Below are 22487 nucleotides of genomic sequence, written 5' to 3'. Positions count from 1 at the left end.
GCTTTCTAGTGAGTACGTTTTAGACTTCCCCAGTAATCTTCAAGGTCTGTTTGGTCTACACCCTGGCCGTTCCTCATGGTGGCCAAGAAGGACCACATCGGCTTGTATGTAGGCAGAGCTCTGGGGAGCATTTAAATATACCTTGGATATATTCTTGTGGACCCTTTGTAAGAGTCCATTGTGTGAACCCAAATGCTTATACGTCATTCAGCTATACCTGTTTAAGCAGTCAGAGTACCTAGTTTTCTATCCATCTGTACAAGTTGCTGGGGCATGCTATGCTTATATGAAATACTAAGAGCATATCTAATTACTGTGTCTGGCTGGAACTGTCTCCTTTATATTTTTTGAGAGCTGTTTTTTTCATCCTTGTTTTTTCAGGAATATGATCGTGATTTTGTTTTCTGTTTTTGTTTGATGAGATCCGGCTACTCTTGAATATCTAGGTTAGTTTTTTTGAGCAGCATGTTTTCCAGTTGGGAAAAATATTTTTCCGTGGTTCAAGGAAAACTAAATACTTTAGAAGTTAAGGTGTCAGAAGCTATTTAGCAGGGCTTGGCCCAGTGGTGGGATTCAGCAGGTTCGCACCACTTCAGCAGAACTGGTTGTTAAAATTGTTCTCGTAAACAACCGGTTGTTAAATTATTTGAATCCCACCACTGGCTTGACCCCAAACAAAGTAGTGTGATTACTCTTCAAGTTTAGGGCTATTTCTTGGAGTACAATTCATAATTTACCTCAGAGTAACAACAAGAGAATGAGGTCCTGCTCCCATGGAGCTTATAACTTGAATTTGGACAGAAGGGAGGCAAGGGAGGGAGGGAAAACAAGATGGAGGCACGACAGACCTCTCCCAGAATTTCACTGTAAACAGCAGGAAGGATATCTACATTAAATTTCCATCCTACCTGTTCTCTAAGACCCATAGGGCATAATATACAATTCTCATTTGTTTTATTCTTACAGGAATACTTAAAGTAAGTTAAAATGAGAGAGTGTGAATAAGCTGAGGTGGTTAATTGAGTTTCATGGATGGTTGATGATTTGAACCCTGTCTCAGCATAACAGTCTAACCACTACATCCCACTGCCTCTTAGTGGCCATTTCAATGAACTTCCATATTCACTTAATGTAAAAGAAACATAGATGTTTCTGTCTGTCATAACTTGGATGAGAAGAACACAAACTCAGATACCGCCTTCCACTATAACTCTCCCAAGTACAGCACAAAATTGCTGCAGATCCCCCTACACTGTGCCCCTTCCTCTCTGTCTCAACAGCATGTCTTCCAAAGAGGTTTCCCCAGTACCAAATTCAATAGAAAACCTACAAGAAATGGAATGCTTGTGCTTATACAATAAAAAAGCCACTTAAAATGCTTCGTTGAGGGACTGAGGATTGCAGAAAATCAAGGTTCATGTTAATCTTCTGGTTCACCAACATGTTGAAAAGGAGAATTCCTAAGGCTGCTTAGAGAGGTTAGAATGGAAATCTCAAAAGACCTGGCCAATGCTAGGCAAAGTAACTTTGTTCGCAGCCAGGCGAAAGTGTGAAGTGGATTCTTTTGCATAATTGATCCTTCTGTTTTATTTATGTGTTTGTTATTGAAAGGGCCCTCTCTAGAACCTGCCTGAGTGGTTTGGGATGATTTGCCTTCCCAGAGAAGTCCATTGGACATCTATCTTTTGAGTGCTTTGGGGGTCTTTTCATTCATTCATTGGATTTTATATTTTGTTGTTTTGTAAATTATTTTATTACCTTTGAACAAACTACCCTTGAGCATTTATATGGATAGGTGAGAGAGAAATACATTATATCCCATGATTTCATGTTTCTGTACCAGCATTTATGTATCCGCTTAAATTTTTTTTTTAATCTTCCCATTCCAGTGGCACCAGGAAGTAGCTTAGAGCATCTTCATATAAAACCTGACCAAGAACAATGAACTCCAATAAAATGAAAAGAGAAGCATAAAATCTACTTCTCTGTTATTGCTGATCACTAAAAGCAAACCTACATTAACAGTCTTGTGTTGCTTTTGAGTATAGCAAAGTTCAGATTCAAGGGCAAAGAATAATGCAGTTTGGGGGTTCTTTCTTGTATGACCTGGTTCAGCTGACCTGCCTCATTGATATCTTTTGCCAAGTCTCATCGGAGACTCTTGAGAGTCATTGTAGGATGTAAGAAAATAGATAATGCTTTTTTAAAAAGTTGTTCATCAATGAAGGAAGATTCATCATCTCAGTTACTTCATCCTACCCTTTATGTCACTCCATAAATCTTTGGCAGGACACACAATAATCTGCCCCTTCCTTCTGCCAATATATAAAGTTCCCTTACATACCAGCATGCTTTTATACACTCTACCAATCACTTTAGCATGATATTGTTTAATCTGAGTGGTATCAGCTTGCCAAGATCACCTGCAGAAGCCTTTCCCAACCATCTTATTGGAGATCTTCTTTAACTTAGGAGCAATATAGTAGGAATTGATCCTGGGGCATTTCTTCTATGAGTGCCTTCTCTCTTGTTAGGGAGCAACAGCTGCTTCTTTTGGACAGCTAATGCCAGCAATTTGTTAAAGAGAAATGGCTCTTACTTTAACTTCTGACGTGGGATGATCCAGGGACTCATCAGAAAGGTTTTGTTCCTCTTTGTGCTTTTCTTTGCAAAACAGCATCACCGAAGACTGATTGACACAATTATTCTATTTTTATGAGTCCTCCTAGTGCAGACCTGGGCATTATACGGCCCGCGGGCCACATCCGGCCCTCCAGATTAACCCTGACTGGCCCCCCTGCCGTGCTGGGGAGCGAGGCATCTTTGAAAGCCCCGCAGAAGCCGGTTGCCTTGGCTGCCGGCTTCTGCGGGGCTTTCAAAAGCTCCTCGCCTCCCTGCCTTTTGGCCTGGCCCTCCACAATATTTTCTGTTTCTTATGCAGCCCCATGGAAAAAATAATTGCCCATCCCTGTCCTAGTGGATACTGATCTCATCAGACCTCAGAAACTAAGGCCCCTTCCGCACACGCAAAATAATGCATTTTCAAATCACTTTCACAACTGTTTGCAAGTGGATTTTGCTATTCAGCACAGCTTCAAAGAGCACCGAAAGCAGTTTGAAAGTGCATTATTCTGCATGTGCGGAATGAGCCTAAGTAGGGTCAACTCTGGTTAGTATTTGGATGGGAGACAACTAAGAAAAGTCCACGGTTGTTATGCAGAGGCAGGCAAAAGTAAAACACTTCGGAACATCTCTTGCCTTGAAAACTCCACTAGGTTGCCATAAATTGGCGGCATCTTGGCATCATTTTCACTCACAGAGTGGATACTCACGTATCGTTATAATGTCTCTCAGTATCGAATAACCTGCTTGAGCCCAAGTGCAGCTGTGTCATCAACAACTCAGCCTGATTTATTTATTTTAAATATTGTAATGCACAACTGAAAAATTTGAACTGCAGGTTTTTATGCTGGGCATAAAGTGATATAATATTGAATTGACCACTAGAGGGAACAAAATATGTGAGGAACAGGGGGAAAAAAACTTGAAGCAACAGGAAAACACACGTGAGGAAAACAAGAATGTGAAAAACCCCTCAATTTGGGGTACAGATATTTATCCATTGCTTTTTCTCAATCCTGTTGTCATACCCAGATGGGAAATCTTCCAAAGCAGATTGAAATGTTACAGATGGAATGAAACACACTTCCGACTCTAGGGACAGCAGAAAAGGCTATGTGGCTTACAGGGTTTTTTCCCAGTTTCATACAAATTTATAGTCTTTTTCTTTAAAAAAAAGTACTTTGAAGATAAAAGGTTCACTTATTTTGAATGAGTGTTAAAGATTTATGAGTCTTGTGTATCTTGAATAATTCTACCTGCTGAAGCCCTCTTTGCTGCATTTTCTTTTCATGTTGGAAGCAACTTTTGAAGACATGACAAAAGGAATACTTTAGAAGTGAGGTTTTGAAAACGTCGTGCAAGAATGTACCAGCAAGCTTCCCAGGGTGAGGTTATGAATTAGGGTTGGGGGAGACGGTGTTGACATTTTGTCTTGGGAATAAATTGTTCAGTAAGCAAGACACATTTATTGCTGGTAGTTTAATGAGCTCTGGAGAGCGAAATGAATCTGATTCTTGGACAGTGTTGGTGATACAGGATTTGGGAGGTGGGATGTATCACCAGTATCATTTTGCAGCTGCGTGATCTTATATCTCCAAGGGTGGTATAGGTTTTCTGGGAACCCCCTCCAGTACATCACACCCTGACTCCCACCAGGTGTGCCATGTAGCGATAGATCATTTGGACAGCCTGTTTTGCTAACAGCATCATGTTACTTTCTCTTTCCCCTGTATTTACTACATTCCTTCCCTTGTCGTTTAGGCTGGATGCTTCCTTGCTGTTGGATTCCAGTGTAAGGATCCAGATGCCCCTAACAGCTGTGATAAATTCTTAAAGCTGTTTAGAGTGCCCTCCCCCCACCCAATATAAAGGCGATGGGACTTTGTTCATACTGGAACTTACCTCTATGCTGCCATTTCATTGACAAACTTTATTCTGCTAGATATTTATACTCCATTTTTTTCCTTTTGGCTCAAGTTTGAAGCTTTCCTCCAGTCCACAGGTGCCAAACTCATGGCCCTCCAGATGTTATGGACTACAGTTCCCATCATCCTCTGCCAGTATGATCCTGGCAGGGGATGGTGGGAATTGTAGTCCATAACATCTAAAGGGCTGTGAGTTTGACACCTATGCTCCAGTCCAAGGAGCCTTCCTCCAAATTAAGTGGCTCTGGAAGGAAAGCTATTTGGATAGGTAGTTGCATCAACCTGATGCCTGATTAGTGTTGTTAGGTGCAGCATTAAGAACAAAAGTTTTCTGTTTTCTCTGGAAGCTGTCATATACAGTGGGTAGAGATTCCACTTGGGTTCTAGTGTAGGGTGAACAAGCTGCCCCAGGATGTTGGTGCTGCTGTTGCTGCCCAGTTGCTCGGCCCCCGTGCTGTCCTTCAGCTCAACAGGAGAGTGAGTAGCTAAATAAGAAGCACATGTTGGCCCTAAATGGAGAGCCAGCATGGTATAGTGGTTAAAAGCGGTGGACTTTAATCTGGAGAACTGGGTTTGATTCTTCACTCTTCTATAGGAGCGGTGGACTCTTATCTGGTGAAGTGCATTTGTTTCCCTGCTCCTATTCATGAAATCTGCTGGGTGACCTTGGGTTGGTCACAATTCTCTAAGAACTCTGCCAGCCACACCTACCTCACAAGGTGACTATTGTGAAGAAGGGAGGGGAAGGAGTTTGTAAGATGGTTTGAGTCCTCTTTGTTGGGAAAAGCGGGATATAAATCCGAACTCCTCTTCTCTTTTTCTTCGAACAGTTTTAGGGCCAGGGTATTTGAAGGATTATCTCCTCTTGTACTGTCCAGCTCATCAATGAAGAGTGCCAAAATTGAACATCTGAAAAGAGCGACTAGCAGAGCAGTAGGTAGAAGTGCTGCTGAGCTTCTCAGAGCAGGGTAAATTGCGAAATGTCTCTCAGGACTGCAAGCATTAAATGAGAAATAGCTCACAAAGGGTTTGCAGAGCATTTAAAACCTCATAGACTTGTGCAAGTTCCAGGATGTGATGTTTCTTCTCTTCGGCCTTGAGGTAGCTAGAATGGTAGTAGCATGGCTTGGCTTCAACAGTTTCTCCTCTCCCCTTACTTTGGAATATTGAAGTTCCGTCATCTTACAGCCAGGCAGTTTTATTTATTTACGCCAGGGACTCCGGTGGTGGGCGGGCAATAAGTATACAGAAAACAAATAAATATAGGAGGAGGACTGGATTTTAATTGCCATACCAGATGATGTTATCTGAAACTAAAAAGAAATAGTTGGTGCATCAATATCCCATAAAGATCTCCGCTGCCTGTATTTAAAAAAAACTACTCATGAGTGCAGCAGTGTACCCACTCTGAGAAAGTGACTATTCCAGTAATTTGCAAAAACTCTTTGAGTAGACACTGTGGCAGGATCAAGTACATTGTGACCACGGATTACTATCATATCACCCTCTGCTCTCTGAAAATAATCTGCCATCCATCCCAAGTCACGAGACCCCAGTTTTATTGGAAGACAAGTGCCACTGAAAATAAATAGGTCTTGCTTCTCAGTAAATGTCTTGTGAGCTTTCAGCAATAACATTAATTAATTGCTTCTCAGTAACCTGACCTTTCCTCCAAAACTGCAGCAAGCCTTCGATGTGAAAATCTGGTCTACATATTAGGAAACAAATAATTTCCTAATATGTTCATCACCTGTGGCTCTAAGCAAGGTCTTATAACATGCAAGGCCAGTCTGCAGGACTGTTTCATAAGGAGCTGGGCTAAGATTGGGGTGTTTGCAACAGGGGATAATCAGATGCAAAAGAGAACAGGGCTCTCTTGAAGGAGTGTATTTCAGTGAGTGCAGCATGCCCCCTACTTTTTGTCAAGGCAAGTTGGATATGCCTAAGTTCGTTCTTCTTACACAGTTATTACGGGTGTACGAATCAGATTACCCTTCTCATAACTGGGAGCATCATGTCCTGAGGGCTTGGCAGGGGAGACACTGTGGCTCAAACACAGAGCATCTGCTTTGCATGCCAAAGGTCCTAGGTTCAATCCCTGCCATCTCCAGATGAAAGCTGTAAATGGAAAGTTTTCCTGGTCTGTTAGTCAGAGAAGACAATACTGAGCTAGATGGACTGGAGATCTGATATGTTGTCAGGCAGGATTGTGCATGTGGTATTCACAGGGTACTTGGAAATGAGGAAGGAATAGGGCAAGATGTGTCTTAAGTCAATGTTGAGGGTAGGCAGTTAATGTTGACTGTATGTTTATGCGGCCATGCTTTTCTGATCTCATAACTTTTATCCTCCATAATGTTTGTTCCCAGAAGTTTATTAGAGCATGAATGACTGCTTGTTTGCTGTAGCAGGAAAGAAAGGAAAACAAATGGTTTCCTAATATGTTCATCACCAGTGACTCTAAGTGCATGCCTTATGAAATACAAGGTCCAATTAATCATCTGTAGAAATGAGTTCCCGGATCAAACGCATCATACTTTCAAGTTTGGCACTGTAGGATTGCTAAATGAATCTCTTGTGGCTACTCCAGGTTAAATCATTCCCTGCAATTGTGTTGACAAATGCAAGCGATTTAGATAATGTCTGGTCTGATGGAACTGCCCATTCTGGAAATTTATCTTGGCCCTTGGAGCTGCAATATGGAGATTTGTGCATTCTAAATATATGTTGGTTTTAGTACTTGTGGGGAACGGACTGATTTATGGTTTTCTAATGTAATGTGACTTGAATAGTAGATGCTGTAATTAATCCCAAGAGAAAAGGTACCTGCGGGTCCTTGGAATGGATCTCATATTGCAAGCATCATGTTACAGCGTCCAGCTAGAAACACAGAGAAATGCATTCTTTGAGCCAACTCAACACACACTTATGGATAAACAAGAACTGAGTACAATAGTAATTTGAAGACCAACAAGATTGGGGGGGTTTGAGCTTTTGTGAGTCAAAACTCCCTTAAATCAAATCTAGCTCTTCTACTTCAGACCAACCTTACTAATTGCTGCTCTAGAGTAGTAGCACTCTAGAGGCTAGCAGGAGTTTCAGGCTTTAAGGGTTCTAGAGTCTAAACTCTGGTGAAGGGAGACTCGCAAAAGCTAATACCCTGAAAATTTTGTTGGACTTGAAGATGCTACTGGATTCAATTCCAACTATTCTGCTGCAAACCAACATGGCCACCCTCTAAAACCATCTTCATGCTGCGGAATGTCAATCTTTCTCTGTTTTTGTTGATGAGGGAGGGGGAGACACTTTCTCCATTTTTACTAATGGGAAGGTATGCTTTCTCCATTTGTATTGATGGGGGGGGGGAAGATACCTTATGCAGGGCAGAGTTTTATCAGAAGCTCAGATACAGTTCTGGAGTACTGCTGTCGCATAGGAGACAAGCACAAAGGGCCCCGGTTTGGATGAGGGATAGAAAGATATGCTTAATTTTAGTGTACTATCCCTCTAAACAAACCAGGATGAGTTTTGCTTAAGAAAGGTGTTCTCCCTTTGCCACAAACTGGGAGACTTAAAAGGCAAGCCAAAATCTGGGGTCTTTATAGCCTGAGCTAATGAACCAGATACTGTCGTAATGTTGTCATATGCATAGCCTGCAGATCAGGCATAATTGACTCCCTTCCTCCTCCAGTGTGGGTTGCATGATGGCTGATGCTGTGATTGATGTGAGGCAGATTACACTGAGTGTGTTGAACCCCAGCAGAGAAACATATGACAAGAAGCAGCCTGAAGTATGCTTAACTATGTACCTATATTGCATCGCATAATAACAATTAAGAGTTGTCTCATACTGAGTCAGATCAGCGGCCTGTCTAGCCTGAGCTGATCACCCTGACTTGTTGGTGGTCTGCAGAATCTTGGATGGGGAGGCATTTCCTAGCTCTGCTGCCTGACATCTCTTAACTAAAAGTGCCCTAAATGCTGCCGACTGATTATATCAAACTCTCGTTTCACTTGTGGAACAGGATGACTGGATTCCCCCCTTTCCGTTCTTCTCTTCCTTGATTCCAATTTAATTAGGAAGATTTCTAAAATTAGTTTCAGAGCATGTGCTGTTTTGCCACAGCTGACAGCTAATTTGCATCTTTTCACTCCTCTGTATTCCTGATGCACACCTGCATGTGGGAGGCAGAGGAGGAGGAAGAGGAAGAGGAAGAAGAGGAGGAGGAGGAGGAGGAGGAGGAGTTTGGATTTATACCCCACCTTTCTTTCCTGTAAGGAAACTCAGGGTGGCTTACAAGCTCCTTTCCCTTCCTCTTCCCATCTCAGACACTTTCTGGAGTAGGTGGGGCTGAGAGAGTTCTGAAGAACTGTGACTTGCCCAAGGTCACCCATCAGGAATGTAGGAGTGTGGAAACACATCAGGTTCAACTCTGCCACTCAGGTGGAGGAGTGGGGAATCAAACCCGGTCTCCAGATTAGAATACACCTGCTCTTACTACACCACGAAGCGATGATGGGTATATGCACATCAGTGTAAAATGCCATGTTTACTATCACACCAAATTTGTTTCCGTGATTTATCAGTGCATGTGTGTACATCGTGATGAGAAGACCTGAGTGTCTTCTCAGGTCTTCTTGTAAACTCACCTTGTAAAGTCACCTATTGTATCTTCTATGGCACTGTCTGCACCTTCTGGAAATATGCTACTGCCAGACTGGATGTAGTTTTAAAATTGTCCTCCTCTGAAATTATTACCCACCGCTGTTGTCAGTGTTTATATTTATTTCTAACATATAGGCCATGCTGAACAGGCAACAAAGAGCGCCTGTTGTTGCATAGTTCCTTGAACTCCAATGCTGGAAATCACCTTGTCCTCTAAATATTCAATGGTAGGTAACGGACTTCTTAATTTAAGTAGTGCAGGTTCAGGTTACCTTCTCCAAATGAGATGATGTCTACACATACCTTGCAACATTTCTTAGAATTTTACAGTATTTAAGTAAAGTTTCCCCTTCAGTCGTGGGGCACCACTGCAAGCAGTGATTTCATAGGCAAGCCGTTTTTGTGGGGTAGTTTGCCATTGCTTTCCCCGGCTATTCTTTACCCCCTAGCTATGTGCTAGGTACTCATTTACCGATCAAGGAATGGATAGATGGCTGAGTTGACCATGAGCCAGCTGCCAGGATATCTGACCTACAGGGGGCTCGAACTCCTGACCATGTGAGTGGCAGTGCAAGCACTTAACCACTACGCCACGTGGCTCCTATTATTACCTATAATGCAAATCTAGTGTTTTCCCCACTGTGTCATAAAAAAAAGAAGTGGCTGATTTCAATTTGCATGCAAGTTATATCCACTACCTTTGTGTGTGTGTACAACATTCAGGGTTGCCTCCTTTTTGTATATAAACTTCTATATCCATCACTCATTGTACCAAACCCTTTCTTCTCCACCCGCTCCAGTTTCTTCTTTGCTCTTGATGCCACGACAATTTACTAGGTTGATGTAAGGGATAGGAGTCGGAAGGAGAAATGAACTGTCACAACAAGAAAGAAATTCTAGGTTTTTACAGCACTTGATATAAACAGTCAACAATATTTTTAAAAGCCTGTTCTTAAATAAAACATGCCTATTTTTTTATTTTTGCATATGTCAAAACAGTATTCTGCTTAGTGGGAATAAAAAGGAACATAGCCTGATGAATAACATCTGTGGCAGAAATTTGTCCAGGTTTTTAATGTAATCTATCTCAAAAGGTATTCCTGCAAAAACTTCCCTAGTTCATGGAATGGAGGGATTTCTTGCAACATTAATAGTGGCTTAATATTATTGATCTCTATATAGAGCTAATGAGGACTTCATGCACCCCTGCAAGATGTATGCTCCCATTTCACTGATTTTTGGAAATGGATCAGGACCCTTGAAAAGAGGTGAAATACTAACATACGTACCGGGAGTCCAAATCCATTTTGGCTGAATTGCGGTGTTTTGCGTGTCTGCTCTGTAGTGGAATTCTGAGTTGCAAAGCGGTGAATGACAGGCCCAAACAAGCCTTTGGTGACTCATCAGATAAATGCTTGGGGGTTGAAGAATCCCATTGTTTAGCAGCATGAAGTGTTTGCAGGTTTCCTTCTGAATTGCTCTTGTTCTTTTCTCCATTGGTGTCTTTACAACAACTGCATTTCCATTAGACAGTTGATCCCGCACAGTAAAATGAAGTGGGGGGGGGGGGAGAGAAACAGAGGTGACTTTCACCCTTTTCAGGGCCCTTCCATTATATTTTTGGTGTTCCTATCTGAAATATCAGGAGAGGGTGCTACCTGCACTCCTCCTATACCCTGATCAGGATACAGATGACAGGATATTTGTGAGTTTATCTGCCATTTCCTTGACCATCTTTGTTCTAGAATGCTCTGCTTGGGTCCTAGTGTCTTGGGTATAGAACTGCCTAGTTGGCCGTTATCACAGATCCCAGTTTTAGGGGTGGGGGACAAGAGAAGAGCCTGTTCTCTTCCTTCAACCGTATTCATTTCCAGCTGTTCAAGGGTTTGTAGTGCCTCAGCAGAGCACAAGAAGAGCACCCAGTCTCTCCCTGCCATCCAGGACACCTGCCAACCCTCTGTCCCCTTTAGATCCAGTCCTGGATCCCTTAGCCCAGAGGTGTCAACATGAAGTCTGGGGGCATGATCCAGCCCCTTGAGTGGGCTTATCGGCTAGCTGAGGCAAATCTTTCCTTGCTCACGATCTGACCAGATGAGCTTACTTGGGCTTGCTAGTCCAGACAGCTCCCCACTCCACTCCTGATCTGGCCTGGTGAGCCCACTGCCCAAACTGAGGTATTATTATTATTTATTAAATTTGATAAAGGTAGCCTCCCCACCCCTAATGCAGGCTGACAGCTGAGGTAGCCAAAGACAACACACACACATGCAAGTGCTGATCTGGATTGGTGAGGCTGGTGTGAGCTAGACTGCTGAGGCAGCCATTCCCCTCACCCGCCGAGGCGGAAGGGAGGAATTTTTACCAAGAAAGGCCAGTTAGATTCAGGCTGCAGAGGAACATTGCAAAATGTAACTAGCTTGATTAGGGCAAGGAGATGTGGAGGGAGGGAGGAAATGCAGAAAATTAGCATCTGTAATGAGATAAGAATCCTTTGTCCTTATTTAGCTAAGGGGGGGTTCATTGTCCTGAATTTGGTAATGAGTTCTACTTCAGAAATCTCATGTTATACTCTCTCTTTGAAGCTTCTCTGTAGGAGAACTGCCACTCTTGGCTCAGCAGTGAAATGTCCTGGCAGATTAAAATGTTCTCCCACTGATTTTTGAGTACTGTGATTTTTAATATCTCGTTTATGCCTGATATAAATGATCATTCAGAAGGAGATTACAACATGGGACTGTGGAACTAGAATTTGTTAACCATTTTAGGAAAATGAACTCCCCTGTGAATCTTCCATTCCCTGTTTGCCCCATTCCCAAAGATGAGTCTGCATTGCTCTAAACTTATATCTATCCTTTCATAACAGGCATAATACTCTGACCCTGGAGATCACTGGATTAAAGCTAACACCTGTCATGAACTCACAAAATTACCTAAGGAACCAGTCTGCAATATCTGCAATATAGGCTAGTATCAGCCTTTGTTACAAGGCTGTGTAAGAATAATTTCTGTAAGGTAATGTGTTCGAAACATATGGTGCACTGAAATCACTGAAAAATGCATGTTATCATTAGTGGCCATTTATGCATACACTACTCACCCTGTGGCTGTTTGCTTCAAGGTGGGTTTTCTTCCTGGTTTTTTATTTAAATGGGATTCTCCTGTTGCAAAGTTGAGCTGATCCTCCATTTTGCCCCTCCCCTACTTCCTTGTTCTGTCTGTGCAACTTTTACCAGGGGAGGTTCCCTGCTGTCGGGCGGGGGGGGGGGGGGGGGCATCTTTGGTGTAGCATTAATTTGTTTGGCCAATGTAAGTTTTAGGTCAATTTCAAGGGTCTGTTGCTCAAACAGCAGACTCAGTGTGATTTTTTTAAGCAGTGCTTTCCATCCTTATGAAACTCAGAACAGTGGGAGGAACTCCTTCTGTGTAAATGGGGAATGCTGGGAGGAGTGAGAAAATTCGAAGAAAACAAAACACATTTTGGTTTCCTTCACTCTTCATTCAAAGGGAAAGGAGAAGTCATGCTTTCAAAGGCTTCAGAATTGCAGAGATTCTCTGATCTGAGGCGCAGTGAGTTCAGGAGAGAGGGAAATGTGTGTGTATCAAAGAATGCAATCTAAAGGGAGCTCAATGTAAAAGAGACCACAAGTTCATAAATGGTCAGTGTAATATTGTAACTGCTACTGATATCTCAGGGTGGGGATAAGCTTCAAACTCCCCTATAATTGGATTCCTTTGGAACAGAAGGTACTATGTTTACACAGGCTATAGAATTCATGGAGCTCCTTGTGTGTCATTCTTTGCAGTTTTTGGTTTCTTTCTTAATGCTAATGTAGAAAGTGATCCTTGCTAGTGAATAATTCTTGTGGGGGTGGTTATTTAGAATCATCTTTAGCACAAGTCTGGGAATGATGGTTAAATGTCGATGCGCTTGTTCTTCCGAGTCTCTGCAAACTGAATGCCTGTGAAACTGTCATTTTGGGACCATTTGTCACGACTCCATAGTTGTACTCTTACAAGAAGAGACTTGGAGATGTGTACAGTTATGTCTTGTAAAAAGACAAGGGCTGATTCAGCCACTTAAAAAAAGGAGGAAAAGCAGATGTTGGGCTGCACTGAGCCCTTGTTTAAAGGAAGTGAAAAAACTTGGGAGTTTATGGAACATAGAGAGCCACACTTCAGACTGGGAGTAATTGTAATTTTATGACAGCCAGGACATTGCCTGTGTTTATTTTATTGGTTTGCTTGTGTTTTTATCCTCGTTTTCCAAGATAAGTTGCCTCTCAAGGAGGCCCATCTAAGTTTAGTTTCAGGGTATAACATTGGTGTCGTGGACTGGACATAAATGAACATAAGATGCAGGCCCTACCTTATAAATTAAAAAGGAGGGATGACCAGATCCATGCTGATGAGGTTCAGCCTTTAAACCAGAGCTTTTGTTCCAGTTATCTTCTGCTGAATTTCTGAGAACATCAGAGTCTACATGATAGAAGAAGAAGAGTTTGGATTTATACCCCATCTTTCTCTTCTATAAGGAAACTCACAGCAGCTACCAAACTCCGTACCTTCTTCCTCCCACAATAGATACCTTGTGAGGTAGGTGTAGGCTGTGAGAGTTCTGAGAGAATGGTGACCAGCCCAAGCTCACCTAGCAGGAATGCAGGAGTTGTGAAACAAACTTGGTTCACCAGATTGGCGTCTGCCACTCGTATGGAGGAGCGGGGAATGAAACTCAGTTCTCCAGATTAGAGTCCACCTGCTCTTAACCACTATACCATGTCTCTGTCACACTGGTTAGAAAGATAATCCTGCTTCTGCAGCTCTGAGAATTAGTAATCCTGGGGAAAGTGTAACCAGTCATTGTAACACACAAAAACATAATTAACCACAACCCCTTCAAAACAAGCCTTGTGTGTGCTGAAAACTTAAAAACAAGGGGGTAGAGGAGCAGCAGTGGCGTAGGAGGTTAAGAGCTCATGTATCTAATCTGGAGGAACTGGGTTTGATTCCCAGCTCTGCTGCCTGGGGAATTCAGATTAGCCTGTACATTCCCACACATGCCAGCTGGGTGACCTTGGGCTAGTCACAGCTTCTCGGAGCTCTCTCAGCCTCACCTACCTCACAGGGTGTTTGTTGTGAGGGGGGAAGGGCAAGGAGATTGTAAGCCCCTTTGAGTCTCCTGCAGGAGAGAAAGGGGAGATATAAATCCAAACTCTTCTTCTTCAACCATGTATTTTTCTTCTGAGCCGCAGCTCCTTCCACGCAGATCTTCACATTGTCTTATTTATCTGGCTTGCTTATGGCCTTATTAAATTCTTCGTCAAGTTTTTCTCTGCTGAAATCATTTTTTCCCCCTTCTCATTTAGTTAGTTTTGCTATCACTTTTTAGGGGGAACATTAATAATCAACATCATATATACTTGATAAGACCCTCTACATAAATTAATATTCCCAATAGTTGAAGTGCAGAGTTAGAGGGGCTTCTTATCAAGAACGGGGGAGGTAGAACCACTCCTGCAACTGATTATAGGTTTTTCCCCCTTTCCTCCAGAGAGTTAGAGACAACTTGAAAGTGAGATCATTGATGATGGTTGTATGCGCACTCCTCTCACCTTTACCTCTAACAAATGTGTTTCAGAATTGTTTTAAACACTTGCAAAGACTTGCGTGAACAGTGGCAGCAGCTGAGCGGGAGAGGCCTTTGTGCCGTGGAAATAGAATTATACAGAGGAGTATAGAAAATGGCAAGCCTTATGGAAATGAATATCACCTTTTCTACCTGCTCAACGTGACCTACATTGTTCCCCCATCTCCCCTGTGAGGCAAGTTACTCTGAAAGAAAGTCACTGGCATAAGGTCACACAGGTTTTTTCATGGCTAAGAAGGGATTAGGGACCTGCATCTCTCTGACTGAGGGCCTCACTGCATGTTACGCTTTCTCACAAGTGTGTGCAGCTCCATATTGGGACAAATTTAGGGTTCGAGGACCATCATGGTTCAAGGAAGCAGTGGAGGAAGGCAGGACCCTATTCTCTCCACCCCCATTCCATGGACCTGAGCAGGATTGGGCCAAGCGGACCTATAAAATGCTGTTCTCTGCAGTTGTTGTGATTCTGGTTTGGCCTCCCCCCCCCTCCCCCTCCTCCCCCCTCCCTCCTCCCCCTCCCTCCTCCCCCTCCTCCAGTTTTATTGAATTCCACCATTAATCCCATCAATGGTGGAATATTGTTGGTCACCATTTTGTAATATGTGTTTATATGTTCGTTTGAGATTGCTTTGACATTTTAATATTTACATTGTTCATTTTTACATGTTGTTTAACATGATGTGAGCTGCCCCGAGCCCAGAAAGGGCGGAGCAGCCTAGTCAGTCCAGGATCCCTAGGTGACCCCAAGCTGAATGGAGTTAAAAGTGCTGTGATAGCCTAAAGGATTCTAGTGGTACAGGCATCTTTACCCATGGCGGCCGTTTTGGAAAAATCAGAGGGTCTGAATTTCAAAAAACACAATTAGAATCCTCAGGGGCCATGCAGCAGAATGCCACTGTGATGGCTCAAGGGATTCCAGAGATACAGGTGGTTTTATCCACAGTGACCATTTTAATATCGGGGCTTTTTTTCTACAGTGGAAGTACACTGCTTTCACCTCTGCCAAACAACATAGAACTGCATTTTTATCTTCTGGTGGGACAGAGTATAGTTCACTTTATCAGGTGCAAGATAAATGAGGAAGTGAGCTCTCTGGCTCTCAAAAGCTGATGCTGAAATACATTTTATTGGTTTCTAAGGAGCTGCTGGATTCCTGTTTGATAGCTATGTTGTGGTTGCTGAATATCAACTTTCCTTGGCATGCATGCAACCATGTGAGAAGTGGTATCACCTGGTTCTTGTAGTCAGATGAGTTAATGTTTGTACAGTGCTTCCACACGTGAAAAGAATCTGTGAAAGGAAAGCCAAAGTGTTGTAAGGAACTCAAAAGACACTCTGGCCCCTTCCACACACGCAAAATAATGCGTTTTCAAACCACTTTCACAACTGTTTGCAAGTGGATTTTGCCATTCCGCACAGCTTCAAAGAGCACTGAAAGCAGTTTGAAAGTGCATTATTCTGCATGTGCGGAATGAGCCTCTGAAAAAACAGAGATGCAACCCAAAACCCAGCACTATTGTCTCAAAGGTTGTCCTAATAATATGTACTAATTCAATCTAACTAGCATCTTTAAATATAATACCCATCATATATAGACATGCAGCTGAAACAAAACGATAACCTATCCATGTAGTAGAAAAATTCAGGGTATAACCAGTCTTTGAAGCAATAATTTACAAATCAAATGCTCTCAAATTCATTCATGAGCTAATAAAAATTGCTGGACTGGTTTCGACTCCAATCTTCATCTGCCGCTATTACACAGCATATAGGACAGTTCATCATCTTTGGCATATATTCATGAAGGATCCTTCATATCTTCATTCACAGAACAAAAAAAGTTCCAATACTTTGAAACTTCACTTGAAAATATTAGATATGTTAGTAAAACCCTATTAGGGTGGATATTGTGACAGAATTTTGATTTTCTCTCTCTTGGATCTCCTTTTTAGATAGAAAGTAAATCTGTAGGAAACTTGATGATCTGTCCAAGCCAGGTTCTTTTTTTTTCTTTTCTTGCCATGCATTCAGTTCTCCCCCTTGTATCTTCAAAGTGGTGAATGGAAATATTCTGTTTAAAAGTCCCATAAATGTGCCACTCTGTGACCCTGTGTTTCAGTTGTCTCAGGAAAACCATGCTGTTGATGTTGCTACACAAGCAAAAGTTGTGCTGTTACTGAGGTTCCTGATTCTCATGTTTGTGAAAGTGTCTCTCCATCCAGCCCCCTTCAGACCCAAACAATGACTAACACTTGTCTTCAGGACTTGGCTGCTCATTGTCAGAGGTTGTACACTCAAGGATTCTGCAGCTTTGAAGAAGGCATCTCACAACAATCTCTTTTAGTTCTGTATGCATTTTGGTCCAGCATCTAAGGTCTGTTCCACTGATATCCAGTTTAGTGCTTGTGGATGCCAATGGGGCTAAAGTATAAGTGACTTTTGTCCATTTCATTCGAGCAAAACATGTTTTGGAAGAGTCCACAAAGCATCACCTTTGTGTCTTGCCATTCAGAAATAGCTGTCTCCATTATAGGATGATGTTCAGTTGGGAACCTCCTAATCTTTTATTTGGCACTAGCCTCCATGGCAGCTATTTTGTGGTGGCACCCATAGATCAAAATTTCCAGTGCACTCACAGATTCAGCAACATTGGGGAGTCCTGGTTTATACGCTTTCATTCAGATTAACCACGTAATCATGAAGGTGCGCCTGAATCGGAAAATAACAGGAAGCTGTATTGCTCCTACCTTGAATGGAGAAATGCCTAGTGCCATTGATCAGAGAACATGTCAGTAGAACCAAAAACTGGCTTAGCTAACTGTGGCAGGATCCAGGCAAATGGTTCCTCAACTGGGATATTTTTCAGGAAATCTCTCACTGTTTCAGGACTTTAGACCTCTTTGCCTTAAGGTAATCTTCCCCTCACTTTGTTTTGATTTTTGCATTCAGGTATGGTAGCAAATTGAGGTTTCTAAAACTTGAACATGATTCGATATCAAGGAATCTCATTAATAAGATAGGGTTTGTTTCTACCTCTCAAACAGATTTGAAACTAGGATTAAACTGTAGTATGCAATTCTAGATTGCAAGCAAGAAACAAACCCCAATTTGTTAGAGCATCCAAATTTCAGTGACACAGCACAGTGAAGTTAGACCAGAGACTTCCTAGAAGACAAACCCAAATTTGTTAGAGCACCCAGCTTTAGCTGCTGCAACACAGTGAGGCTAGATTGAAGTCTTCTTAGATGACTTCAGACTTGATTCTTCATGCAAAGAGAGAGTGTGAACACAAGAATAAATAAACTTGTTGAGAATATGGTTTCCATGTAAACATAAACCTTGGAATCTATGACTGTCTTTTACATCTTCCTTCAATGAAAAGATTTCTTCAGATTGAGGATGACTTTTTGTTATTCTTTGTTAAAGGAAGTGTTTGTTGCAGGAAGGGAGACCTGGGGGAATAGTTATAGGATATAATCCACAGTCTTTCAGCCTATGAAGCAACACTATTTTTCTTGTCAGATGTTGGGGATAACAGAAGGAGGTAGTGGTAAATTGGTGGGGACGTGCCCCCTAATTCTTGCAGATCTCTGATAATAACCCCCTGTCTGGGTACTACACCTGAGACCTTCGTGCATCCCATGTGCATCTCCTATGCTATGGTACTTCACATAGTAGTTCTGTACTTTGCCTGAATAGAAAGGCACTGTTTTGCTTGGAGGTTTGCTGAACAATTAGAAACTCCCTGGCCACCCATCTTCCTGCAGACCTGCTTGCTTCGGGGTTGTGTTTCTGCAATACGTACTGATGGTGCACTTGAATCGTGTTTTCAAAGGAGAGAGAGAGTGCCCTGATGAAGATATCATCTTCTATTTGTGGTGTTTGTTCCTTTGTTGCCTCCGTACTGGATCTTGCGGGTGTAGCTGCAGCTGTGCATGTCGGTAATGATCCTTACACTAAATGTTTCCGGTCTGCTGTGTTCCCTGGAGGATCTTGTCAGCTTCAGCTGAACGGAGGCCTGGTTTGAGTGATTTAACGTGGCGTAAGCAATCTGCATATGCCATGTGTGTGTGTGTGAGAGAGGGAGAAGCTGGCGTTGGTATTGCATTATTTTATTAGAGTTTCAAAGCTGATATTAAGTGGACATGATTTCTTCCTATGGACCATTAATTTTGTTTTATTGCTGGACTGATGGCCATTACCCCTTCCTGCCAATACATTCCTCCATTAGACTTGAACAATTAACAAAATAGGAGCTGTTTAAGGCACTGCTTTGAGCAGCGGGTTAGTGAGAGGCAAGGGTGAGTGAGGAGGGATTTATACAAATAGCTTGTGACCACGCGAGGTCATGGGTGAGAGACAATCTGTTGCAAATTTCATATTCACTGTATTCTTTTTAAAAAATTGAAATAGATAAATAGTAAAATGCAAAATAGATACAGTAGAAAAATACCACAAAGTATTAAAAATTGCATCCTATACTAGTGCAAAGATCAATTCTCAATAAACTTATCTGATTGTACACTGGCATGTTTGAGACATTTATGATGCTATGCTAATTTAGTCATTCGAGTTGCTTTTCAAATCATGAAGAGTCAATAATTTATTGGGGGAGGGATTTCTTGTTATTTCCAGTATGAAGCAGTACATTTTCTTGCTCATATAACAACTGTTAACTCTCTCGCTTTCTAGCATAAACAGTGTTTCAGATAGTGCAACTATATTACCATTATCGCAGTTCTTTCTACAAGTCTACAAAAAAATCACAGTTCTTTCTATAAATCTGAAAACTGCCCCAGGTTTGCAGAAAAATCTGAAGTCTTAAAAAAACATAGAACACAAATATTGGGGGGAGTGATTAAAACTGCTAAAAATCAGAGAAACAGCACTTGTAGCTTTAAGAAACCACTGCCCTCAGTGACTTGCTGATCAACCTCAATAACATTGCCAGCCTTCAAGCCTTGGTTTCTGTCAATAAAAGCAGGGGGAGGGGCCAGGGTGCTTTGACCTTTGAGAGAGAACTCAAGGCTTAACCCCTCAAGAAGTACCAGATGTCTGAGGTGTCTGTTGCTGCTGGCCATGGTCCTATGCTTCCCTCACTCTCTTCTTGGGGTTCCTGGCCGGGCTGGAAGAGGTTGGCCTCAAAATGGGTTGCAGAGAAAGCGGCCCTCTCTGCCCCACAGAGAAGAGTCCCCAGTGTGACATGGACACTCCTCTGCCCTATTCATCCCTCGCCATGCCCCTCTCTGCATCCTTTATGGAGGTTGCTGCACCTCCCCCCAGGCCCATCCCAGCCACCCAGCAGAAGGCAGAACACAACCGAGTCATAATTTTCCTGGGTAGAGGCTGACAGGATGAGGAAAGGTGAGAAAGATGAAGATGGGGGAGTAGATATAGGTAAGTTGGCTGGTTGGTGGGATGGAAGCACACCACATTGGCACCATGTCCCACCACCTACAACTTTGGATGGGGCTTTTTGACAGTCAAAGTTCCCTTCATCAGACAGGGACTTGGATGGGGAGAGTCACAGGTCTGAGTCTTGACATTCTAGACACTGTTCTGTGCTGACTCTTCTTTAATGCTGGAAATAGCACCATATAATGGTGTAAATGGCACCTTTGACAGTCTTATGATACCTTGAATGCAATAAAACTTTATATGCTAAGTCCATCATAAAATAATCCACTGTAGCAAATGCTGCTCTAAACCTAGTTTACTTTCAGAACTATTGGCATATGAAATGAAACATGAAATCTAAGGAACAAATTGACTTTGTTTCCACAATAACCACATACTTTTTTATTTTTAAGCCAGCTGCAATTTTAAGATGACATTCTCTCTTTGTAAATTAGAACAACAGTGGCAACTGGGCTCGTAATGCTGACCCTCTTCACAATTTTGATGGGGCTGTGAAAGTTAGGGGAAATAATAAAGCAAATGAAGATGCTTCCACCCACTAGTTATGGATTGAGCAGAGAAATTCACAAGTATTGATCTGTATAGGTGTAAAGTAAGCTGAACTGTGTGTGTGTAGGGGCGGGGGGGGGGGCTCATTTTTTCCTCCCCAGTAGTATCAACACAGGACTAGGGAGAGCTTAGCTGCTTCCTTTGTTCCTAGGAACCAGAATTCCCAGGATGGAGGGGCAGTTCAAACATTGTCCTTCCCCCACTGAAGATAAACTCACCACCTGCATAACATTTAGCAAGAGGAATACTAAACTCACACTCCTGAGAACAATCCCCAACAGCTGATCCAGTCACAGCTGAAGCCAGTTCTGGAGTCTGACACTGCATAATTGTCTAATTTAGCGGTTTTTCAAGTTTTCTACCTTCAGAGATCTGCTGAGGAGTTCCTCTGTGTTGCTTCCCTGTCTGCATTTTGAAGTGGTAGAGTCCTAGCATGGCTGTAACACAAGTAGCTTTTTCCATGTTAAATGTTGCATTGAACCACTATTATCCCTGAGCTCTTGAGCCTTTCCTCACTCATTGTCCTTTATTCTATCAATAGGTACTTTCTGGAGTTAGATTCTGAAGCTTTGTTCTCTCTCGGGCTGATCTGCTCCAAAGGATCTCTGACTCGTAAGTTACCGCAATTGGTATTTTGTTCAGAGTTTTTACTGAGGTGGGAGGTTAAAAATTATATGGGCACTTTGACATCTGCCTGTTCCGTGGGAAGTAAAGAGGAACTGAACAAGGAAGCAATTGGTGTTTTGAAATTTAGTGAAATTCTAATTAGAATATGTCTGAATGTGACAGAGCAGCGCTAAAATGGAACATCGTATTTAATTAGTCTTTATTGATTCTGCATTATGGTACACTTTGTATTCTGCCTGTGCAATTAGCTCTACAGCCGCATAGCACTGGAGAATCTGACATTTGTTGTGGAGTTTGCTCCTGGATTGTCAGCAAGCATCCTCCCACACAGCATTGTGGAAAGGGGAGTTCCGCTTCTTACACCAGTGACTGATTGGCTTGACATTTCTTGAGAGTGTGTGTGTCTTATGCAGGCCATTTCTCTTGCTGTGTACGCTCCGTTTTAGTCTCCATCGCACAGTTTGTAAATTGATGCCACTTCTCTGATAATTCAAGTTGTATTTGGTTGACAAAACTTGGCTGAGTGTCAAGAGTTTTGCGGTCTTCTCCAAAGTCCGTTCCCTCTCTTTTCTCTCCCACTTTTCAGTACGGAATGAACACACATAGATTCAGCAAAACAAAAATAATCCTGTATTTTTTTCAGCTTATGATGGATCTTCAGAGTCACCTATGTCAGCTTGTGTATTGATCATAACCAAACCGACCAAATAATCCATTAACAGAGGCTCCATTAGAGGGGCTGTGGCAGATTACATGTTTTGAATATAGAAGGCCCTCGGTTGAATTCTTGGCTAAAAGGATCAGGTAGTTGGTGGCATGCAAGACCTCCTGAGGTCTTGGAATGCTGCTGCCAATCAAAGTTGACAGTAATGATCTTGATAGATCAGTGGTCTGACTCCATATAAGGCAGTATGATGGGTTAAAGTACCAAGAACTGGAAATGTACACTGTGCTTTTGACTTTCATTTATATGTTCATTGAATAATTCTTGTGTTACATTCAGTGCATGTACAGCTAAAGGCATGATTGAAACCCC

General features: G+C 42.3%; 1 protein-coding gene across 7 annotated transcripts in view; it reads left to right on the top strand.

Moving 5' to 3' along the window:
- PKNOX2 (PBX/knotted 1 homeobox 2) overlaps positions 1-22487 on the top strand; it is a 352275-nt gene that overhangs the window by 51315 nt on the left and 278473 nt on the right. For 5 of the 7 annotated variants that reach the window (XM_048512662.1, XM_048512661.1, XM_048512657.1 and 2 more), the window contains exon 3: positions 21366-21436. The exons of the other annotated variants lie outside the window; for them this stretch is intronic. The gene's annotated coding sequence lies outside the window, so the exon portion shown is untranslated. The remainder of the gene's footprint in view (positions 1-21365; positions 21437-22487) is intronic. 7 annotated transcript variants of the gene reach the window in all.

The sequence above is a fragment of the Sphaerodactylus townsendi genome, linkage group LG12 (genome assembly GCF_021028975.2).
Source record: "Sphaerodactylus townsendi isolate TG3544 linkage group LG12, MPM_Stown_v2.3, whole genome shotgun sequence".
Lineage (NCBI taxonomy): Eukaryota > Metazoa > Chordata > Lepidosauria > Squamata > Sphaerodactylidae > Sphaerodactylus > Sphaerodactylus townsendi.
The sequence above is the reverse complement of the archived record's forward strand: the minus strand, read 5'-3'. Positions and strand labels throughout refer to the sequence as shown.